We start from the raw sequence: 24,179 nt of genomic DNA, 5'->3' as shown, positions 1-24,179 counted from the left end.
CCTGTGTAATATGTACAACTCCGTCACTCATTTTATCAAGGAGACGGTAACATTGCCAATTTCCCACTGATGCAACGCTGCTTGAGTCACAATCGGGACCTAACCTTATGATTTACAGTCGCCATCATATGTATCGCAGCGGCCAAGGTAGTCAAAAATATATATGCGGAAAATGCTTAAAAATATATATGCAACTTTAATGTTTTGCCAATAGAAGCTTTGTTCAGATATTTGTGAACACCTCGATTGCTATTTGCTCCTATATATCTGAAGGCGAATGCACCTGAATAATATAACGTGATGTGAAACATGTTTTAAAAACCTTACTTTTGCAAAGGAGGAAAGATTTCCAAGAAATCAAGTCTGTCTAAATATACCACAATAGTAGATTGTGTTACAAGGGAGCAAAATAACATATTTACGGCGAGGGCGTACATTGAATCCTAAACGAAGCGAAGGATTCTATAATATAATCCCGAGAGTAACGAGGGATTCTAAAGTAGAATCCTGAGCGTAGTGAGAGATTCAAGTGTGTTACGCCCAAGATGGAAATAATTTTGCTACCATGTGACACATACTGCTTTTCACATCACCTATGAGGTAATTATGATGTTTAAAAATATTATATAAGCTAGAAAAATAATGTGCGAAAAAAATGCAAAAATAGTGTCCTAGAACAGAAAAGTGTTACTTTGATCCCTCCTAGCAGGGAAGAAAAGTGCCACTTTGATCCCTCCTAGCAGGGAAGAAAAACCCCTTTTTCGAATTGGTGATGTGGAAAATATTATGAAAGCAAACCTCCCATAACTTGCACCACACGCAATATATTCACGACTATTCCAATCATCCTATGCTTGAGTGGTACAGATTGCTACCGACGATAAGTCCGCAACAAAAATAAACGAACGGAAATGGATCTGCCATCTGTTGACATAGCCATTGCCTGTCACGTCTATCGATTGACACATCACAGTAAATATTTTATCTGATGACGACCATGTTCAAGTTTTTTTTTTATGATAAAGGCATGCATTTTGGTATTATAGCTGATAGTAGTGTATTTTTTAGCGCCTAAGCAATAAAACACTGGCAAACTAGGAAAAGTGCCATCCTGCGAGACAGGCATAGCCTAGTGCAGGTGTCACGGGCAATTTCTATATCTTGCAATAACATCTAGCAGTGTTTAACTAGAATAAGTTTGAAATAAAACTATGAAAACGGATTATATCGCGTATATTGAATTTATAATACATCCCGACGTTTCGAACTCTTTACAGCGTTCGTGGTCAACGGGTGACTGAGGAAAAATTACAAAATGCAAAAATACCCACATACTAAAATAATGAACAATCATAGACTACAAACTTTAAGGCTGGTTGTACATGCAAAATCGGTTCATAAGGCTAGTTATACACTATAATTATTTTTCAAAGATATATATATATACGCGATAAAAAAAAAAAAACTATGCCGGCTCCAACCCTACACCACGGACCCGAGAAGATTTAATTCCCTCCTAAATTGTAGGAGGGTATCCCAATATGGGACCGGCAACAAACACATGACAAACGGGTGAAGGAACACATAGCTGATGTCAAGCACCGTCGACCTAGGTCTGCTGTCTGTGAGCATGTCATGGATAAAGCCAATCACTCAATCAAGTTTGATAAGCCTCTGGTTCTTGCCAAGGAGAAGCGTTACATACCCAGAATGCTGCGCGAGGCCATTGAGATTAAGAAATATCCAAACTTTAATAGGGAAGATGGCTTTTCTCTACCACCAGCTTGGGATCCTGTAGTCCACCTGATAAAGGAGCAAGCGAGACATAAGGTGAGTTCGGCTAAGTTTCGGACGATTTTAGGTGGGTTGAGATGATGTTGTTTTTTATTTTTTTTCTCAGCTTTTGGATAGGGTACGGACAAGATTTAAGTACAGAATTGATAATAATGAAATGCTCTATATAATTGAATTTTATTATCTTTCTAAACGTCATAGTGAGCGTGTAATGAGTGTTTAAATATAGGAAACAAAATAATATGACAGCATTCTTTTTTTACCTGGTGGTGTAAGAACGGACGGGCCTATAAGTTCGGCCCTATTGCCGGTACCATAAAGTTTACCATTGCAAAATAACCGGTTTTACTCACCGATTCATATATAGAAGAATTGGCCTAGCAGTAATTCGGGCTATCATATCCGACCCATTTCTTTTTTTTTTGCATTTTTTCCGTCCGATCTTACACCATGCGCTCAATTTTCAAGAAATTATGGTTGTCAAACTTTTAGGTGTGGGGTCAATGAACCCATGTGGGTCAATGAACCACGTAGGTTCATTGACACCTTAAGCGTGGTAGGTTGAAAGAGGGTGATAAAATAGGAAATATATATATTTGCCGTCTAATTATAAAGATGACCAATATTTGCAGGTTTTAAATTGTCTGGAAAATATAATGTGTAAATATTCTGATTTAGATATACTAATTGTAGGTGACTTTAATTTAAACTCTTGCAGTGCAGCTGTCAAGACACAGTTTCAGTCCTTTTTAGAATTTGGGAATTTGTATCAGCATAATAACATAGCTAATGATCATGGCGGAGTCTTAGACCTGGTACTGACCGGGCTTGGACCGCAAAATGTGAGTGTGACGGGAGAAGTGGATGCCCTGGTGCCCCCAGACGCATATCATCCGCCACTCGAGGCAACATTAGCACTGCGTCGTGGCAAGTACGAACAACTGCCATCCCCTCCCCTACCAGTAAGTGCTATCGAGAATCCACCATGGAATTTTCGTAAGGCTGATTTTAGGGCACTATATTCGAGCATAGCAAATATAGACTGGAGTGAGGTTCTCAGTACACAATGTGTGGATGCAGCTACTGAATTGTTTTACGCAAAGCTAAACGAATGTATTAGTAACTGTGTACCACTGAAGAAGAAGTCGGCCCCTAAGCGCTATGTATACCCATCATGGTACACGCCGGAAATAATCCACAATATACAAAACAAACATTTTCATTTTCGAAAATTTAAAGAAATTGGGATGGATTTCAATCGAGAACTGTACCGCTACTATAGAAGCCGTGTTAAATTCCTCATCGACAATGCCCACCAGCAATACCTCCGAAACCTTGAGAAGGACATTACAGAAGATCCATCGAGGTTCTGGAATTATGTAAAGAGCAAGCGAAAGAATAGGAATCAGACGACCGAATTTACCTATAAGGGTGAGAGGGTGTCGGGACAAAGAGCCGCAAATGCTTTTGCTGACTACTTTAGCTCGGTATTCCATAATGACGAGCCGCAACTCGACGAGGCGGAAGCAATGCAGGTGGTGAGTAATGCAGAGTCTCAGGCGGCACGAGTCACTGTAGATATTGTGGACGCCGTAGGATTGCGAAAGGCTGTTAAGCGACTTAAGCCGCGCAGTGCAACAGGTCTTGATGGCATTCCTCCATATCTCGCAAAGGACTGCATATCCGCTTTAGAGGATCCGCTCTTGCATATTTACAACCTAGCGTTGAAATGTGCAGTCTATCCTGGCGTATGGAAGAAATCTAGAGTCACTCCTGTACCTAAGAGTGGTTCAAGTAATACGGAAGTAGAAACGTATAGACCCATAGCAGTCCTGTCTGTCTTTGGCAAGCTTTTTGAATCGATGATAGACTGTCAAATTAGACATCAGATTTCCACCCAGCTTGCTGACGGCCAGCACGGGTTCCGTAGGGGACGCTCGACTTCCACCAACCAGACAGTTTTTGTCGACTATGTCTCCGCAGAAATGGATGCGGGCCACCAGGTTGACGCCGAATATTTTGATTTTAAGAAGGCGTTTGACCTTGTTGATAACGACATCCTCTTGCAGAAGTGTGCTTCATTAGGTTTCTCGCCAAAGCTTCTTAAATTCTTCGCAAATTACTTAAGGGATCGGTGTCAGGTGGTCAAGGTTGCTGGATGCGAGTCGAAGGCGTATTTCACCCGATCTGGAGTGAGCCAAGGAAGCACCCTAGGTCCGATGCAATTCATAATCATGATAAATGACTTGCCGGAAGTTGTAACCACTGCCAAGTGTTTATTGTTTGCAGACGACCTCAAACTCTTCCTGGGTGTCGGCGAAATAAGCGACTGTGAGGCGCTGCAGCGGGATATAGATGCGGTGGCTAAATGGAGTGAAGTTAATAAATTACATTTTAATGTCTCCAAATGTAAAACTATCACCTTTAACCGAATCCGCAAGCCGATAAATGCACCGTACACTCTGCATGGTATCCCGTTGGAGCGCGTCACAGAAATTCGTGACCTTGGACTAACGCTTGATAGGGAACTTAACTTCCGGCAACATATCACTACCACATGTTTGAAGTCGAGCAAAACACTCGGATTTATCATGAGGATGGCATACCAGTTTCCTAATCCGAATGTTGCCATAAGGCTTTACAATGCATACGTTCGCAGCAGACTGGAATTTGGCGCTATAGTTTGGGATCCCCACGAAGCAAAATATATCCTAAGTATAGAGAAAATACAGCGCAAATTTGCTAGGTTTATATACAGGCGTAAATATGGGTACTACCCCTATATGTATCCGTCACTATTTGTTACGGCTATGGTCAGATTGGACACTCTGGAATTGAGAAGGAAGTTGTTGCTCATAGTGCACTACTATCAGCTTCTAAATAATAGAGTTGACAATCCGAGTGTGCTAGGGCAGATAGGATTGCACGTCCCCGTTCTGAGGCGCGGAGGTGGCGCAGCAGTGGAACCGCGGCGACGCCCGCACCCGTTTGCGAGGAGCGTTGCGCGCACTCGACGGGGTGGTAATGCTCCCACGCGGAGAGCACTTTTGCTGCTGAACAAATTGTACGCGCAGGTTGCTGATACAGATATATTCCACGATAGTATAGGTGTTTTCGTGAGACGTGTTGGGCTGTGTCTTGGCAATTGTAACGCAATATAGGTGGGCAATTAAAATTAATTTTAATTTGATTTGATTTATACATGTGTAATTTTAATATGATTGATTTATAAGATGAGTGATTTATATATACTTGATAATTTTAGGAATAAGGTTTAATGTGCAATTTGAATTATTTATAATGTAATTTAATCATATGACTGAGTACAATTGGTAGTTTAAGAAATGATTTAAATTATAGTTTGACATGTAAATTAATATAATGTAATATAATGTAATTTAATAATATGATTTATTGTAGTATGTAAGTGCTTTGGTTTAGAACTGTAAACTTGCATATTTGGAAAATAAAATAATAATAAGGATAAAATAATATGAAAGTGGAGGAATTAATACGACCAAAACTTAATCAATTGCAGTCATATCAGTCTATAGGTACTTAATAAACTTTCCAACGCCATCTCACATAACTACGAGTATGATTTCGTGTGAGAAAACATCTCTCGATCTTACAAACAGGCCAATTCGCTTTGATAAGCACACATTTTAAACCAAGTAAGAATTGATTAATCAACACAACAATAATATTTCAAGAAACCATTATATTTCTTTAACATTATTAAAATAATAATAATAATCAACAAACAAATAAACCTACCTCTTCATAATTACAGCAGGTAAATAAAAATATTTATAATTATTTATTCATAAAGAGATCAGTTACCTACTTAAGTGTGCAATATTAGACACTTAGATTGTAATTTGCGGTTATGTAAAAAAAAACACCACTATATATGTCTGTTAGAGAAATTTAATCAAGCATCGTGGTGACACGTATAAAGTTTGAGCATTCCTGAGAATTTAAGATCGGATGATTTGCATCCGATCTTTTACCACTTCGGGTAAGACCGGATCTTGGCCTACAGGCATCGTATCAGAATTCCAAATATACAGATTTGTCACAAATTTAATAAAAATAACATGCAATCTGTAAAAGAAACAAATAACGCTTAAACTTACCAGTTATTCCAAAAAAACTAGCGGAGGGTATATCCGGATGGAAAATGAAATCAAATTTTTTGAACTTTTCTACTTAACGGCACAAAACACGCGTCTAGTCTGTCAGAGCAACAAGTGCGGACTGAAGAGGGGTGCGGAACAAAATGGCGCATCGCATCACCTTACCAGCATTAAAAAAATACCCCACAATAGGCGGAAATTTGAATCATACGATCTTACCCGATGTCCGTAACTTTGCCGAACTCACCTTAGACTGTGAGACCGTAGTGTTGGATGATGCTGGACATTCTGATGTTTTGAAAAGATGTGTCCCGCCGAGTTTGTTTGCCGGTCCCATATTGGGATACCCTCCTACAATTTAGGAGGGAATTAAATCTTCTCGGGTCCGTGGTGTAGGGTTGGAGCCGGCATAGTTTTTTTTTTTTTTTTTTTTTTTTATCGCGTATATATATATATCTTTGAAAAATAATTATAGTGTATAACTAGCCTTATGAACCGATTTTGCATGTACAACCAGCCTTAAAGTTTGTAGTCTATGATTGTTCATTATTTTAGTATGTGGGTATTTTTGCATTTTGTAATTTTTCCTCAGTCACCCGTTGACCACGAACGCTGTAAAGAGTTCGAAACGTCGGGATGTATTATAAATTCAATATACGCGATATAATCCGTTTTCATAGTTTTATTTCATGAGTAACTATCGCGTTAACCGAAGACAATATTAGAATAAGTTTACTTAACCTTGTTTAAATCATAAGATTCACTGTATCAATAAACTATTTTGATTTAGATTTTTAATTTTTTTGATTTATTGACTGTTCTGATGGTGAAAGGTGGAAATAGAATGGAGAAAAGTACAATTATTTAAACTGTGCTTAAAGGAAACCGTCTTCAAACCATTCATTTATTTTGTAGACATTTTTCACATAGATTTTTTTATACCACTTTTTTATGATATTGGAGGTAAAGGAGACGAATCGCCTGATGGTAAGCGTTTACCGTAGCCTAAAGATACCAGCTGGCCTTTGAGATACAACATAGATAGAGATAATATAGATTTTCTTGAAGGTTTAAAGGTCCGGAAATACCGCAGGCGACAGTTCAATCCACAGATTCGTCATGCGCGTCAGGAAGTTTATGGAGAAACGCACTCTTAAGGACTGGCAGCCATCTAAGTGGAAAACAAGAGAGAATACGGCCTATCTGATGGTATAAGAGGTTACCATCAATGTAGGTTTGAAAGGGGAGAGGATATATCACGCTTCCTTGTGGGATGCCAAAAGTTACATATTTCGGTTTGTGTAATGAGCAAAAAAGTCCATTTGGCAACCAAAAAGAATTAATTTATACTGTCTGCGTGCCAATTCCGTGCATTCGGAGGTCGAGGAAGTGGGGGGGGAGGGGAGTGTGCGCTACTCAGCTAAAATGTCACTAGTCTGTCATGACGCCCAACATTCCTAACATTCCTCAGCCGTGCACGGAATTCGCGCGCGGACAGTAGATGTTTTTCCAAGTAGAAAGAAATTAGAAACAAACGTAGATGTACCTACAAAGAGCGGTAATACCTAACTATATTATATTAGAAATCATGTATGTAGCTACCTATTTAAATATTTTAAATAGATCGAATTTAAACTGTTGTGAGACATACTAACATTAAATTATTTTACGGTTTAGACTCACTTGTTTTAGTCACTCGCGCGACATGTTTCGGAGACATAGGCTCTCCAACAAGGGATTATTCCCCATATTTAAGACAACAAAGCAATTCCATTCGACTCCTTTATTTCCGTTTGCAATGACCTTACGCAATAAGTTTCACAAGCCACATACGAGCTAGACAATAGAGGCGGTTCCCAGCACTTATGTTCGCTCCTAGTACGACAAAGTCATAAGCAGTATATAGCGCCTATAAAGTTAGTACCGTTGTCAGTTGAGGTAGGTATGGTCCCACGATACAGGTTGCACGTATGTGATCTAGATCTTTTCTATATGTGAAATTGGCGATGGATGAGATGGGTCAGCAATTGGAGTGATGAGTAATACGAGCAGTTGTGTAAATTGATGTAGATGTGTGCGATTTTGCCAGTTTATGGACGGTTTTGGTCTAATTGCAAAAAAAAACAAGTGCGAGTCGGACTCGCCTACCGAGGGTTCCGTACTTTTTAGTATTTGTTGTTGTAGCGGCAACAGAAATACATCATCTGTGAAAATTACAACTGTCTAGCTATCACGGTTCATGAGATACAGCCTGGTGACAGACAGACGGACAGACGGATAGCAGTCTTAGTAATAGGGTCCCGTTTTTACCCTTTGGGTACGGAACCCTAAGAACAAGCAGAAGAAGAGCATCTTTAGGTACACCAGTTACATTAAAAGTCCTTCAAAATCTGGTGTTGCGGGTGCCCATGGGCGACGGTACATAGTTGCTTACCATCAGGGGATCTGTTTGCTCGTTTGCCTACTATATCATATACAAAATCGAAGGTGTTGAAAATTCCGAGAAGTGAAATAGAAGACAAAGTCCTATACTTATAAGACAAAGTATAGGAGAATAGTTATTTCTTTTAACTAAAAGGGGCAAAGTTGTTGCTTAACCGCTTGTGCTTAATATTGATACCCGAGCAGGCGAAAGATTCCAACAAAGGGCATTTGCGTTGCAAGGGTTTCAAGGCACGAGGATTAAACAAATTTTGCCCCCGAGTGAAACACAAAAAATTTAACCACACCAACCCGAAGAAAATATTAACTGTAAGATATCAAACAAAATCAAACCAAATCAAATCCAAATGAACTTTAGTAAATATTTATTTAGTGTCTATGCAAGAATAATGATTAATAATGAAAATTATTGAAGATGTCGGTGTAGATTCAACTAGGAAATTTTAGTTTAAATCTTATCCAGTCATGATAATTATTCCAATAACTCACCTCGTTGCTTCACCCATGCGCGTGCGACTCGACACTCCAGACACCGGCTCTGTAACAACACAAATAATAAATTAGACCCTCTTCGAAAAATATATATCCCATTGCAGGATTCTATTCTACTAAAACTTATTTCGTAGTGTGGTGATGAAATCAATGCAATGCAACACATGCAATGAAATCAGTCATTGCTAGTTTCTGGGTCGAAAAATATTTAGTGCAATTTTTAGAAACCCTAAACGATTGGGCATTCGTTGCACGAGAGAAAATAAAATACATCGTAAAGAGAAAGACAAAAGAACTATACATTATTGTTAGGATTTAACTTTAATAACGTATTAAGGTACCGAACATGTATGTATTCATATTCATATCGTATTTATCAGAGTACAGGTGTTACAATAAATACATTTGTAGGTACATAACACCCTGTTAGGGCACTACAACATTCTTAAATCTAGGTAGATTTTTACATTTCTAGTACTAATCATAATATGTTTTATTTTTATTAGCCTATGTGTGTGTCCCACTGCTGGGCAAAGGCCTCCCCTCTCCCTTTCCAATCCTCCCTGTGCTGAGCAAGATCCCGCCAATCCCGCTCGAACGCATCAAAATCGTCCCACCATCTCTTTCTCGGTCTGCCTCTGCCACGGCTACACTGGGGATGCCAGCTAGTGGCTAATATGTCCGTAATTAAAATTAATATCATGAAATAAAACTATGAAAACGGATTATATCGCGTATATTGAATTTATAATACATCCCGACGTTTCGAACTCTTTACAGCGTTCGTGGTCAACGGGTGACGGGGATGTATTATAAATTCAATATACGCGATATAATCCGTTTTCATAGTTTTATTTCATGAGTAACTATCGCGGTAACCGAAGACAATATTAAAATTAATATCATTAATACATAATATTTTTTTTGCATATTTAAAAAGAACATTTATTAAAACATAGAATTTCTTCTAGTTTGACCACATTGAATATTATGAAATAAAAACAGCAACACTCCTAGCTTTACATAGGTGAACCTTATCACAAGAGGCATAAGGTCCACTGTATACAGGTAACAGTGTGGGTGATGGCACAACTGATTCACGATTAAGATTTTGAGGTCAAAGAAAAAAATTGGTAGCCAACTTATCTGGAATAATAGGTTTCAAAGTCACTCTACCTGCAGCATTTTTTATGAAATATCGTCTTAATGGCACAAGTCTAATTAATACTACGTCCTTTCACTAAATAAGGAGCTGTTTGCCATTGCGCAAGAGTCGATTCAGGACCGGTTTCAAAAAGCGCAAGTTCTCAGTTTCATAATGCGTGTAAGCTTTTTGGGACAAGTGAAAATCGTAACATTTAACTCTCACAAAGTTATCTTTACAGTTATGAGATATTCTACAGTTATTGTTTTTTTATAAAAACAAATTAAATGTTGTACCGTTCTTAATAAAAAAAAAAAATTATTCACCTGATCGAGCAAAATTCAAACTTGCAATCTTTCGGAACATCCAAAGGCGTGTTAGTAAAGAGAGAAGCGATGGAAAAATTCACCGAGGGTCGAGTAAGTCTCGCTAGCTCAGTTGGTTAGAGCGATATGATAGGACCGTTGTTCTTTTGTCTGTTTTTAGGGTTACTCTTGGAACTTGCTTGATTCTTTAAAATAATATATGTGTCTTGTAACAAGACACATATCTTGTACAGTCACCATCAGATATATCGGAGCGGCCGAGGTGTTCACAATATCTGAACACGCACTCTAACGCCTTGATAATAGAGGCGTGTTCAGATATTTGTGAGTGCCTTGACCGCTCAGATATATCTGATGGCGACTGTACATATATGTTTCTTGGGCGTGAGAACCGTCGCAACTTTGGAAAGGCGATAGCAAATAAATTAATTAACATTCCGGCATGCGTCGGCGCATCGAGAGTGAAATTTCGAACTTGGAAGTCTTGGAACGCAATAGATCGGTCGTTGACCTCAGATAAGGCTTTGCCGAGCTTTGAACGGTGTATGGCGAAATGTACAAGAGATAATTAATAGTATAATTAATTAATAGTTTATGTGAGTGCTACATAATGAAAGGCATTAAAATACGAATGTGGGTTTAAGATACGAACGAAATGAATTTCTTAAAAGGACCACACGGTCCCACGAGTACTTTAATGCCTAATTATGTACAGTCACACAGGGCTCGGAACCGGTATTTTTTAAAAACCCCGAAATAGCCCAATATTTTGAATTTTTTTATGCTCATTACGTAGGACTGAATCATGTATTTAGGAAACAATTTTGCATTATTAAAACGTCCCATTAAAAAATGAAATTATAAACAAAAGAACGAAAAAGAACGTAATAATACTGGTATTTTTGTATGGAGTAAATACCGGTTTCCGACCCCTGCAGTCACATATACTATTTTATCTACACACATATTATAACCTTTCTATAATATATTCACTAACCTCATATACTTCACTTTTATATATTCAGTTATGTTTTGTATAAAGTTTCAGTAATGAAATAAATTTTACTCAACAAGAATCACTAATTTCTAATACCTACCTACTGTTTTTAAGTCACTGTATTGGAATTATATTTTAAAATTTACGGTTCCGAATTCGCCCCTCGAGGATGTTTGGATCGCGTTATGTAACAAGTGATGAGGTTAGGTTAGGTCAAACTGGGTTGGGCGAGACTAAGCAAGAAGTGCTGGTGAAATTCCCAACTTGAATCTCGGCTATAATGATAATAAACCAGTTGTATTCGATGACTAACAATACAAAAAAGTTGCTACCTACGAATCCTTATTAAAACTTTTTTTTTATACCACGAGGGTGGCAATCAAGCATACGGCCCACCTAATGGTAAGCAGTTACCGTAGCCTATGGACGCCTGCAACACCGGAGACATTACACGCGCGTTGCCGACCCTAACACTCCTCTCCCTCGTTGAGCTCTGGCAACCTTACTTACCGGCAGGAACACAACACTATGAGTAGGGTCTAGTGTTATTTGGCTGCGGTTTTCTGTAAGGTGGAGGTACTTCCCCAGTTGGGCTCTGCTCTAGATCTGGAATGACATCCGCTGTCCTGTGCCCTACCACACAAAGCGAGATGTCATTCACAGTGCCCATACCTCTCTTTTGGACGTAGTTTAAGGACATATACGGGTCCGGACGCAGTTTAAAGACATACCCGGTCCTAAATACTCAAATAAAAATATTACATTTAATTTACGTGTTTAGATGTATGATAATCGGCAATCATAATATCTTTGTAAAATAAAACATGAACGATTGCATATAAAACACCTTATGCGTGGACTTGTCAAAATATAATCATAATTGTCACCTTGCTGGTTGCATAATGCATAACATGTTTAGGTAGAGGCGAAGCTGCTTTTGAACTCCAAAAATGTTAGTTTGCTTTGATATTCACTTGTAATTTAGTTCACAGGTGATGTAGATACAGTCAGATTCAAAAAAATAGTGACGGCCAAAGTGGCCAAATATATTGGAACACATCCTTATTTCTTTGTTTACAAAGACGTGTTACGATATATTTGGCCACTTTGACCGTCACCGTCTATTTGACGCTAACTGTACATTTATAAATCCGAGCTTTACGTACTGAGAAATGTCAAATCAATATAAAAACAAGATTATATTTTAATGTAGGAATGGCACTCTAGTAACGGAAATGACATTAACGGAGATAATCGGGGATTATCTGCCGCGGCCCGAATCATGCGCATTGAGTAACAAAACTTTGGATTTGGTCTCAATTAAAGAGTTATGATTTTATCTAATAAGGTAGGAAGTATTTTTAACAACCATAAGCATAACCATGTGTATGATAAATCCTGATGTCCCCTACTCTTTCTGACTGAAATGTCACACCAAAGGGAATATATAGGATAGAGGGGTACTGTCATAGTATATTTTGTAGTCGCAGTAAATTTACTGCCATCTATCGACACACGACTAAAACTAAAAATATCAAAGATGTATACATATATATCCATACTTACTAGTATAAATGCGAAAGTATGTCTGTCTGTCTGTCTGTCTGGTACCTCTTCACGCTTAAACCGCTGAACCGATTTAGTTGAAATTTGGTATAGAGAGAGTTTGATTCCCGGGGAAGGACATAGGATAGTTTTTATCCCGAAAATCATCTCTTAAGAGGGTGAAGAGCGGGGTGGAATCATGGTGGAATTGAGATAATTAATGAGTTGCCTTGTGTAATTTGTATTATGCTCAAATTGAATAATTGCTATAAGACTTTCTCCAGGCGCTAAACTTACTCTAGCTGCTGTTACTGATTCCACGCAGACGAAATCGCGGGCAAAAGCTAGTATATATATATGGTTAAATGATTTTTTTATTTGTAATTATTATTATTATATGATTTTGACCCATGTTCTTTCACTGATATGTGTAAAATTGTTAAATAATAAACGAAACCGTCAACGCCATCTAAACGAGAATAGGCCAAAGGTCAGTATTGGTGGTAGCGTCATCTGTTCGAGAATCAAATTTTCTTGATTTCCGAGGCACGCTTTTTCCTCAGACTAGGAGTTATATTATATAGTTCTTTGGTCAACGATATGCCAACAAGTGTTGACCGTACAACACACCTGGCACTGAAAAGAAGTCATATGGTGTCCCTTATACCTGTTTCAAAATGTCACGAGACACATGACACACTGAGAAGATGTCAACAACCGCTGACCGCTGTTACGTCACAACACGTGCACTTTCACTGCGCGGGTTTTGTTGAATATTGTTGTGTTGTGTGATAATCAGAGCTGAGAATGAATACTATAATAATACCATGTTTATAGCTTGCGCCGGCTATGCCCCTATTACACCACGGTGACAGGTGTGACAATTGTCGACATAACTGTTGCTGACGTGACATTACGGTTACCGCTTAACATCGGACGGGCGGTGTGCTTGTTTTCCACCAACATTTTAATTTAAAAAAACGCCACTACATCGCCAATAAATAAATATTTATTTTGCCAAGCTAATAAATAATAACCTGTGACGTCAGTAACAGTGATGTCGACAATTGTCGCAACTGTCATCGTGGTGAAATAGGGGTCTGGCCTCATAGAAGTAGTCAAAACATTCGATAGGTATTTATGATATGATTTGCTCGGAAATAATGATCCCGATGGCAGTTCATCTTAATATGGTGTCCCTACCTGTCAAGTAAAATGTTTGTGTTGTTTTTCTTTTTACTTGCTTTGCTCATAAGTACTTACTTACAAAAGAGACACTGTCTGTAAGTTGCTGATAGACTTGAGCATTCACTCACAGCATTCGCAGTTTTAACCATTTCGACGCCGTGTCAAACACAAAAGCTGTCACTCGGACGCCACGTCACCGAAGTGTCAAAATTAAAATTGAACTTTATGCACATGCACGTGGGTCTATGTTGCTCTGTGGTCTATGACGGATTAATCTGTCTTTGGCGTTGGACCTGCGGTGCCGATATATCCATCATTGGTTCAGCGAATTATTCGAGGAATGCTAGTACATTCTTATGTTCGCGAGAATGCTCAAGTCAATAGCACCTTTAAATTGCCAACTGGGAAACACATCGTAAGAACACAGTTAAAACCCACTAATTAATAACTTCACAACTTAATCAATCACGCACTTTCGTACCACCCGCAATTGAGCGCAGTTTTTGCTCGAGCAAATCGCGCATAATCGCTGGACGCATGCGTCTCGTGTCACGTAATACTCGTAATGCTTTAAATGCTTATGATGGTCGTTAGAAACACGACACGGGGAACTAATGTGGACGCAAGGTCAAGGTCCTAGACTTATTTACCTTTATATATACCTAATCGTAGACTTATTTACCTTATTTACCTAGAATTTGGCTAAGTTTGGTTTGACACGTGCGATCAATTCACTAAACGCTAAACTACGAGTATAAACGTCAAATTCCTATGCAAATGTGATGCAGCAGTACTGACACTGACACACTTTGAAAGGCCAGACCACCTGTGGTCATGGGTAGGTAAAGTTTTTTGAAGATAGGCAAATTATATTTTTATCCGATAGTATTCGTCATAACGATCACGGAAATGCAGCTCTTTCATTTTTATTTCGTATTATTTATTAAATATATTTTTTTAAGTGACCGAGATGACGTTTGTGAAATTTAATAGCAGATCAGGCACTGCAATGCCTGTGCACGTGATTTAATTGATGAGATAGAAAAAAAAACGATGTCAAGTCAACTGTCAGTGTCACTTAGCTGTCATTGCCGAAAAATAACCTCAGAAATCTCAGAATAATAACTAAAGCATATTCTGATGCGATTTAGTGTTATCATATGGTTATCATTGAGATTTTCGACGACCTCAGCACGAGCCACGGACTTCTGATTCCCCACGACATCTGCGAGTATTTGGACAAAGATTAAATCTACTTTCGACAACTTGGCACTGCATATTGGACGTTTTCTTGCCTTCACGACGACCCGACCCTTGCGCAGACCCTGGACTGAGTTTTGCAAGAAGGATGAGCGAGTTTATGCGAGCAGATTGTACAAACTTGCCCCACATGGACCTAGTTATGATTTTAAATTATTATCATAACAGTGATAAGCACAGCAATGCCGCCGAAATTAGAGGAGCGAAGGCCCTCCTGTACGTATCAGTGAAATACATACATTAAACATTTTGTTATTTATATTTTACCTGCAATGTTTAGTCTACATATAGACCTTAAACCTTAACTTCATTCATTTTTTATTGTTTTAGGGCATCAAGGAACGGATATGTGGAAAATAATGTAGGCTATGTCGAAATAAAAAGAAGCAACACAGAATGTATTCTTCGGGCTGAAGTTGTAACGGAGACCAAATTAAGAAAAAAAAATTATATTGTGACCGTTCACTTAGACAAAAATAATAATAATGTCAATGATGCATCATGTGATAGTGAGGATTGCCCTGCATCAGCTGGTAAATAAAGTCTTATAATAAGTGCCCAAAGGCACACAGAATCGGTTATCGAGACACCCCAAGACAGGCCGAGAACGAGTGTGTACAGCCCACATTAAGGTTTTGTGTAACCCGTGCGAAGCCGGGGCGCTATAAATGTTTATTTAAATGCCTGAATCTTAGAATGTTTTTTTTTTTTCAAACTTCAAATCATTGTAGTGTAGTGATACCTAAATCTCAAATTAGGGGAGAGCGGGTCACAGTGAATTACTTTTTCAGACGGTCAATAAAGTGAATATTAAGTACTATAATAACCTACGTTTTATTCTTGTTCTTCATTTCTACAAAATATTTAGATTTGTATTAAAATGGCCCTTGTTTGACGCAGGTATGTACCTTACCGTTCGAGAAATGGGCCCCTGGTATTTGTGTGTTGAGCAATCGTTATTTGTTTTACAGGGGGGCAAAGTTGTTGTTTAAAGTGGAATTTTGAGCGTTGCAAGGGTTTCAAAGCACGAGGATTAAACAAATTTTGCCCCCGAGTGAAACACAAAAATTTTCACCACACCAACCCGAAGAAAATATTAACTATCAAACAAGACCAAATCCAAATGATCATTCAAAATCATCATTTAAAAGTCAATTCCACCAGCTAACCTAAGGAAACAACTCAAAATTTGCATCTGATTACTTTGCCCCACATGTGGATAAAATACAACTTTCTCATCAGTTTTTTAATAAACAAGAGAGATATTGTTCCTGACTCATGGGTGTTTTCTATGTATATGAGTATGTACTCATCTATATTGGTATGTTGTATATCGTCTCCTAGTACCCTTAGTACAGTCGCCATCAGATATATCGGAGCGGCCGATGTGCTCAAAAATATCTGAACACATACCCCTCACGTCTTGACAATAAAGATGTGCTCAGATATTTGTGAGAACTTTAGCCGGTCTGATACATCTGATGGGGACTGTACTTACAAACTTTTCTTAGTTTGGGGCTAGGTCGATCTTCGTGTAGGATGTCCCCTAATACTTATTATATGATTTATTTGATAAGTGTTTGTTTATGTAAAAGGATATTCATTTGTGGATTTATATAATAAAACGAGACAAAAAATATTTGATTTTTATTATACTGCTTTGCAAGTTTACTAGAGCACATGCTATCAAAACGGCTTCATCTACATACTGGACATGATTATGGTTTACAGTCGAGTGAGGTTCCAAGAATGCGGATTCCCTCAACCGCCGTATGACATGTTCCATGTGTACCCGCAAGCTGGCGATCACTTTGGTTTGTATTACCTCGGCTTTGGAAGGTGTCTCTTTCGAAGAAAGTTGCAAGCAGTTTCCTGAAACGATAAAACTTTTGTTCAATAACATTTAAAACATTTAAAAATGTTTACTTATTAGCCTTAAGATTAATACTGTCACTAACACAAAATGATCCAAGTTGGTTGTGAGTAAATTAATTACACAAGCCTTAAAGAACTTGTTTAAAGTGATTTTAAGTTTTTAAACAGCATTCCTTAAACTGCAGCTAGAGGGTTATGATTTTAGACAGTAATACCTACAGTAGCAATGTGTAAAAAATATGTAATATTTGACAAATGAAGAATAATGATGTTAACGAAAGAACACGGCAACTTTGTAGCCAAAAAGGACCTACATTAAAGACTACAATCTTAATATGGGACATTTTCTATGAAAAGGGATGTATTTATATCGGAGCATCGTTTATAATGGCGTAAGCGCCATTGATAATAAGGTCCCTTTTTATAGAAAACACCACATATGTAGATTATAATAAACAATACTTACATTGATATGGTCCTCACATACATATAAGTTGCGTTTTGGGCAATATATCTCCAATGCTTGGCACCAAATCGCTTGTAAAGACTTTGGTATGCTTAAATAAGCCGACGTGGTCTGCGCTTCTTACACGACGGCACAAAACACTAAAGTTCATCCCTGTAATATTATAGATCCATTCGTGCGTTTTCAGATTCTGGTTCCATGGTGTCTGTGATCTTAATTTACTAATTTATTAGTCCAAGGGTCAGCGCAGGGGTCGGGTCGTCGTAAGGGAAGAAAACGTTGTCCAATAAGCAGTGCCAAGTTGTCGAAAGTAGATTCAATCTTTGTCCAAATACTCGCAGATGTCGTGGTGAATCAGAAGTCCTTGGGTCGTGCTGAGGTCGTCAAAAATCTCAATGATAACAGTAAATCGCAAAACGCAATTTAACAGAAAGGTTGGGCCGTTATTTTTATTTTTCGGCAATGACAGCTAAGGCTAAGTGACACTGACAGTTGTCATCGTTTTTTTTCTATCTCATCAATTAAATCACGTGCACAGGCATTAGTGCGATCTGCTGTTAAATTTCACAAACGTCATCTCGGTCACTTAAAAATATATATTTAATAAATAATACGAAATAAAAATAAAAGAGCTGCATTTCCGTGATCGCTAAGACGAATACTATCGGATAAAAATATAATTTGCCTATCTTCAAAAAACTTTACCTACCCAATTATGTCGGAGGGGTGCTGACCTGCAGCGAATTTGGTCGCACATTCGCTGCAAAAATTGCCTATGTCAGTCACCTGAGAGCGCACCAGCGACGCACTCAGTGGTAAAATGCAGTCGCTGTGGCCGAAATCGGCTAGGAGATGATGATATTACGATAAATATACCGACCGACGAATTACAATTTATTCAATCATTTGGCTGAATTGGATGTCCGCAATGTAACTAAATTCGTAACTCGCAAGCAAGTTCGTGCGCCATCAAAATGAGGCCTTTAAACAAACGCACTGCAAATTAATTAAACAATTTTAATAAAAGTACTTAGGTATTATATCACCGTGTAGAATTTGCAAGACTAAAGCAATTTAGTCGTCATCAATAAATTGCTCTGATATTTAGATTAAGGTAATATTTAATACTTGACAATTTTAAAGTGCTTGTTGCTAGGCCTATTTGAATAAAGATTATATTGACTTTGACTTTGACTTTGTAAAAATGAACATAATTTCTAATAAATTATCTAACGCGTAAAAGCAAATTAATAAAAGCGAAATGAAAAGCTCAGTCTACTATCCTGCTTAGCATAATCTGCTCTATAAGTTAGATTATCAGATGTTGCAAAGTATTTGCCCCATACATAATGTATGAATGCATATTTTAATGGCTCGAGAAAATATTGAACATGGCTGTGACATTGACCAAGAGATTTCTATCAGGATTTTGAATAAATATGATTGAAATGAGTCTTATATGATTCTTGCATGTCTAATAATATGCAGTTGCGATCACGCGTTATGAAATAGTTTCAAAAACTTTTTTGGTACTCTGATGGCTCTTATTTATGGAAAAAAAACCTTTAGCAGTGTTAAATGTTTTATAATACAACTCATTGTGTAACTGAAATGAAATTTTACATAAATAGGTACTTAGGTATTAGACTATTTAGGCTAGGTAAACAAATTACTCGTATACAATATAATATAACCCAGTAAATTTTGGTCTATTTTCTTAAATATATACCCAGTTTAAAACTACGTAAAGTAGGCATGCCGATGGCAATCGAGTTCTATGCCCTCACCGGTAAGTCCCTTTCACACTTGACCAGTTAACTTCATACTTTCCTTAAACACGTGGGATGATTTAAAACCCTCAGCCCATGCTTTCTATTCTATTACGTCCCTCACTCTTAAAAGGTCTTAAATACGTATGTTTCAAAGCCGTTCTGTTTATCGTTTTGCGCCCTAGGGCGTAAACTAATGAGAATGTACGGTTATTCAATTTTCGTGCCGGAATTCAGTTTAATTGCTAACCTTGGGAAGGTAATTCATCGTTTACTGTTATCGTGTTAAGACATATAATTACATATCACAGCACGTGTTGAGCATCACGATTTACTCACTTGGAAGAAAACGTAATATTTAACTCCATGTATTTAACAGACATTTTAAACATCTAATTGTTTAAAAAGCAGCAATTATTTTTTGTGTTTAGAAAGAGAAATCCAATTTTAAGCATGTTATTTAAATTATACCTACTGATATTTATTTTTCTTAAATTACGATATTTTCATTGTCATATACATAAAGATATAGGTAAATAAATTGCTCTTTTAAAACAGAATTATCGTCTTTAAAATCAATATTTATGTTAGATACAAAGGTATAACACCCACTATGTTTAACTGTTATCGAAATCGAACGTTGTAGAAAAACTCGTTGACAGTTTGATATTTTTTATCACTAAACAAAGTTTTTTATAACTTTCTCTCACTGTATCACGATAGGTTACGTACGTGCTTTGATAAAAACCGAAATTGATGACATTGTTAACGTTTTCATTTACGACTTTGAATGGTTGAAAGCAAACAAATGTTGTCACGTACTAAAATGTGAGATTTTTTACTGGAAATTTCCTAAAAAAACTGAGTTTCACCGTAATGAAATGATGAGAAATGTGTAGATGTGTAGAAATAAGTTAAAAAAAATGTTCGCACTTAAACTATCGTGAGACATATTTCAAAATATTTATCAGTACGGTTTTTACTCACTATTATTTTTAGTCGCTTTTGGCGACATGTTTCGGATTCTTTGGGAATCCATCCTCAGGCACGAGTGTCCGCGGCGGTTGTATTGTACGTGGTGCACTGAGCACGACGCACTACACAGTGCACGAAATCCGAAACATGTCGCCAAAAGCGACTAAAAATAATAGTGAGTAAAAATCGTACTGATAAATATTAAAAAAAAGTTGACCTGTAATACCTTATTACCAATAAATTATGTATGTCTATGTCTAAAACTTTGTCACCTTAAATCTTTCCTTTAGCGATCTTTTTTAAAACTATTTTTTTGTTTATTGAAGTCCTTGTTTCTGCCCGCGACTTCGTCTGCGTGGGATGATGATGATCATGATTGATAAAAACTATCCTCAAACTATCTCCATATAAAATTTCATCTAAATCGGTTCAGCGGAATTAGCGCGAAGAGGTAACAGACAGACATAGAGTTACACAGTAACACCATAATAGTATTTGAGGTTTCTGTTTTGACTGTTACCAAACCTATATAACTCCGTATAAGATGAATGAAGTCTAAGGAAAAAACGTGCCTCGGAAATCAACAACATTTGATTCTCGCACAGATGGTGCTACCACCAATACCATGCAATCTTTGGCCTATTCTCGTTTAGATGGCGTTGACGGTTGTAATAACAAATTATTTAACAATTTTAAATCAGTGAAAGAACATGCGTCAAAATCATATAAAAATAATAAATACAAATAAAAAAACATTTACCCATATATTTTTTTATATATTTTTATTTTTAGTTTTAATCGTGTGGCGATAGATGGCAGTAAATTTACTGTGACTACAAAGTTTTCTATGACGGTACCCCTCTATGAATAAGAATTTATGACATATGATACTCAATAATGTTATCTCATAATTAATTATCTAATTGAATACCAATTTGTTGACACTATAATGGAATAATTGAATAAACTGACAATATAACATTCTAATTTGCTATAATTATAAAATTATTTCTTGACGATAATTCACCAATTCAATGTTATATATTTACTACGAATTGATTATTATTATATTTCCACTGAAAGTACCAATTTAAACATATCTTGTTTTGTATAAATTAACTTTTTAGCTTTAACTAGTTTTTAAGACATTGCTACGCCCTTGCAGGGTGACCATGTACCTACCAAATCTCTATGTAACACCTTTTATAACCATGGTTTTTGCATTAAATAAATGATGAAATGATGATGAAATGATCCTATATATTATCTTTGCTGTTACCCAACATTTCAGCTAAAGCACCACCAGAAACCACAAAAATACCACTTGTCTTATAGCGTAGCGGTCGCAATCAAAAACACCCATTCCCAACAATTACACTCATATTTCCGATAACCGAACCGATCAAATCGAGAACCAATGGCAAATTGGGCAAGCATTAAACCTGCCGTATAAGGTGAATACTCAGATAATCGTATCGCTTGCGCAAACGCAGCCATGCGTTGGTCAATGTGGGCAAACGTTTGGTGTTTGGCCTTTCACTGCTGCCGACTTGCTACTTGGTGGTGTGGGAGAAATAAGAAGTGAGCGAAAAGCGGGACGATGTTTAAATCTTAAAGGCATAGTTATTTGTGCAACAAGAGAGGAAAGTTGGTTTTTCTTGCGAGTGTTTATTTTGAGTCCCGAGAAAGCGAAAGATTCTATAACTAGCGAAGCGAGTGATTCTAAGGTAGAATCTTGAGCGTAGCGAGGGACTCAAAAACACGAGATGTAAAATGACTTTGCACACGTGTTGCACACATAAGTTTTCACCTTAGTAGTGAGAACATATTAAAGGTTAAAATGTATTTAGAATTACAGAGAAACAAAAAAAAAAACATTTTTTTTAAATAAAAGTATGAAGTGACTGTTCATGGCCTTCACTAAATTAAAAAGCTACTTTGTTTCACTCCCTGGAGTGAGGAAAGTCGCACTTTTCTCACTCCAGGGAGTGACGAAAGTAGGCTTGTTCGAGCTGCTGAGGTGAAAATAAATAACCTTATACCATAATGTGACCCTTTAGTGGAGGAGTGTGAAACTCTGCTTGCAAAACATACGTTTCCATTCCATTGGAGTCCAAATAATATGTACTTATCAAAAATGTAACTCTAGATCACGCTTTTCGTTTAAGTATTATGTTTATTATGTGTGTGTGTTTGACGACTGGTCTGGCCTAGTGGGTAGTGACCCTGCCTATGAAGCCAATGGTCCTGGGTTCGACTTCCGGTAAGGGCAATTATTTGTGTGATGACACAGATATTTGTTCCTGAGTCGTGGTTGTTTTCTATGTATTTAAGTTATTATTTTATATATTATATTTATCGTATCGTATGTTATGAAAGTGAAGGAAGCGAAAGAGGTATGTCAGGATCGCAGCAAGTGGAAATCCGTAGTCTCTGCCTACCCCTCCGGGAAATAGGCGTGATTATATGTATGTATGTGTATGTATGTATATTTATCGTTGTATGAATACCCACAACACAAGCCTTCTTAAGCTTACCGTGGGGCTCAGTCAATTTGTGTTAAATATGGAACCCTAAAAATGTCCTATAATATTTATTTATTTATTTTTAAATAATTATTTATTTATTTCGAAAAGGATTTGAAAGCCCAGAAGTTTGCACCAGTGACAACCCGGGATAGAATATCCTGGCGCCGATGCACAAGGGGGCCCGACCCCAGACGAAGGCAGAGGCAGGAAGAAGAAGAATATTTATTTATTTATTTTTATTTATGCATCCGACTGTATGTATGTACTAGTATCCAGTTTCCATTGTACGATTGGTTCACAATTGTCATAACTGCATAATGTATAGGTATAGTTATGAAATTGACAGGTAGCAGCTTTGTGTGCTGGTATGGGTGTTTTGCGGGTCTATGGTGAATGATACAATGATACAATACCTTATTGGCGTGTAAATATGCGTAAATGCAATGAATGTGTTGCAATTGAGTTGTATTCAAACTTATGGAATTGAATTGACTAGCTAGATTTTTAACAAGCAGAAACGTCTGCGATCGATGCTATTAAGCTTAGAATAAATTTAAAAGTGGAAAAATTACTGCCTTGGGTGAGACTTGAACTCACGGCCTCTGGATCGATACTCCAGCGCTCTGCCAACTGAGCCACCAAAACCTCATCCATAGTCAGCAAATCTTCCCACTATATGGGTCTAGGGGACCCTAGCGACATCTACCGTAAGAGTGTTACACTTCTTAAACGGCCACCGGAGTGTAATTTGTGGGTGATTTTTAGGGTTCTGTACCCAAAGGGTAAAAACGGGACCCTATTACTAAGACTCCTCTGTCTGTCTGTCTGTCCGTCTGTCTGTCTGTTTGTCACCAGGCTGTATCTCGTGATCCGTAATAGCTAAACAGTTGAAATTTTCACAGATGATGTATTTCTGTTGCCGCTATAACGACAAATACTAAAGTATGGAACTCTCGGTGGGCGAGTCCGACTCGCACTTGTCCGGTTTTTTTATATTTTTGCACATAGTTGAATTGAAACTCACATGAATGAGCTAATTTGTGATAATTTTATTGATTTCATTGTACTATACTCGTACGAAAAAAATGTTAAGGGGCCCACTGACTATCAGTCCGTCGGACAATATCGGCCTGTCAGATAGAACAAAAATTTTGCATTTCCGAACAACTGACCGGCCGATATCGTCCGGCGGACTGATAGTCAGTGGGCCCCTTAATACCCTGTGCCACAGTCATAAAA

The 24,179-nt window shown here is 37.5% G+C and overlaps 2 protein-coding genes across 3 annotated transcripts in view; one reads left to right on the top strand and one right to left on the bottom strand.

Annotated features, from left to right (window-relative positions):
• Positions 1-24,179, top strand: part of LOC134756102 (phospholipid scramblase 3-like) — a 455,878-nt gene that overhangs the window by 54,596 nt on the left and 377,103 nt on the right. The window lies entirely within an intron of this gene.
• Positions 1-24,179, bottom strand: part of LOC134756094 (uncharacterized) — a 219,183-nt gene that overhangs the window by 137,198 nt on the left and 57,806 nt on the right. For both annotated transcript variants that reach the window (XM_063692901.1, XM_063692902.1), the window contains exon 3: positions 8,865-8,913. The gene's annotated coding sequence lies outside the window, so the exon portion shown is untranslated. The remainder of the gene's footprint in view (positions 1-8,864; positions 8,914-24,179) is intronic.

The sequence above is a fragment of the Cydia strobilella genome, chromosome 3 (genome assembly GCF_947568885.1).
Source record: "Cydia strobilella chromosome 3, ilCydStro3.1, whole genome shotgun sequence".
NCBI classification, from domain to species: Eukaryota; Metazoa; Arthropoda; class Insecta; order Lepidoptera; family Tortricidae; genus Cydia; species Cydia strobilella.
The sequence above is the reverse complement of the archived record's forward strand: the minus strand, read 5'-3'. Positions and strand labels throughout refer to the sequence as shown.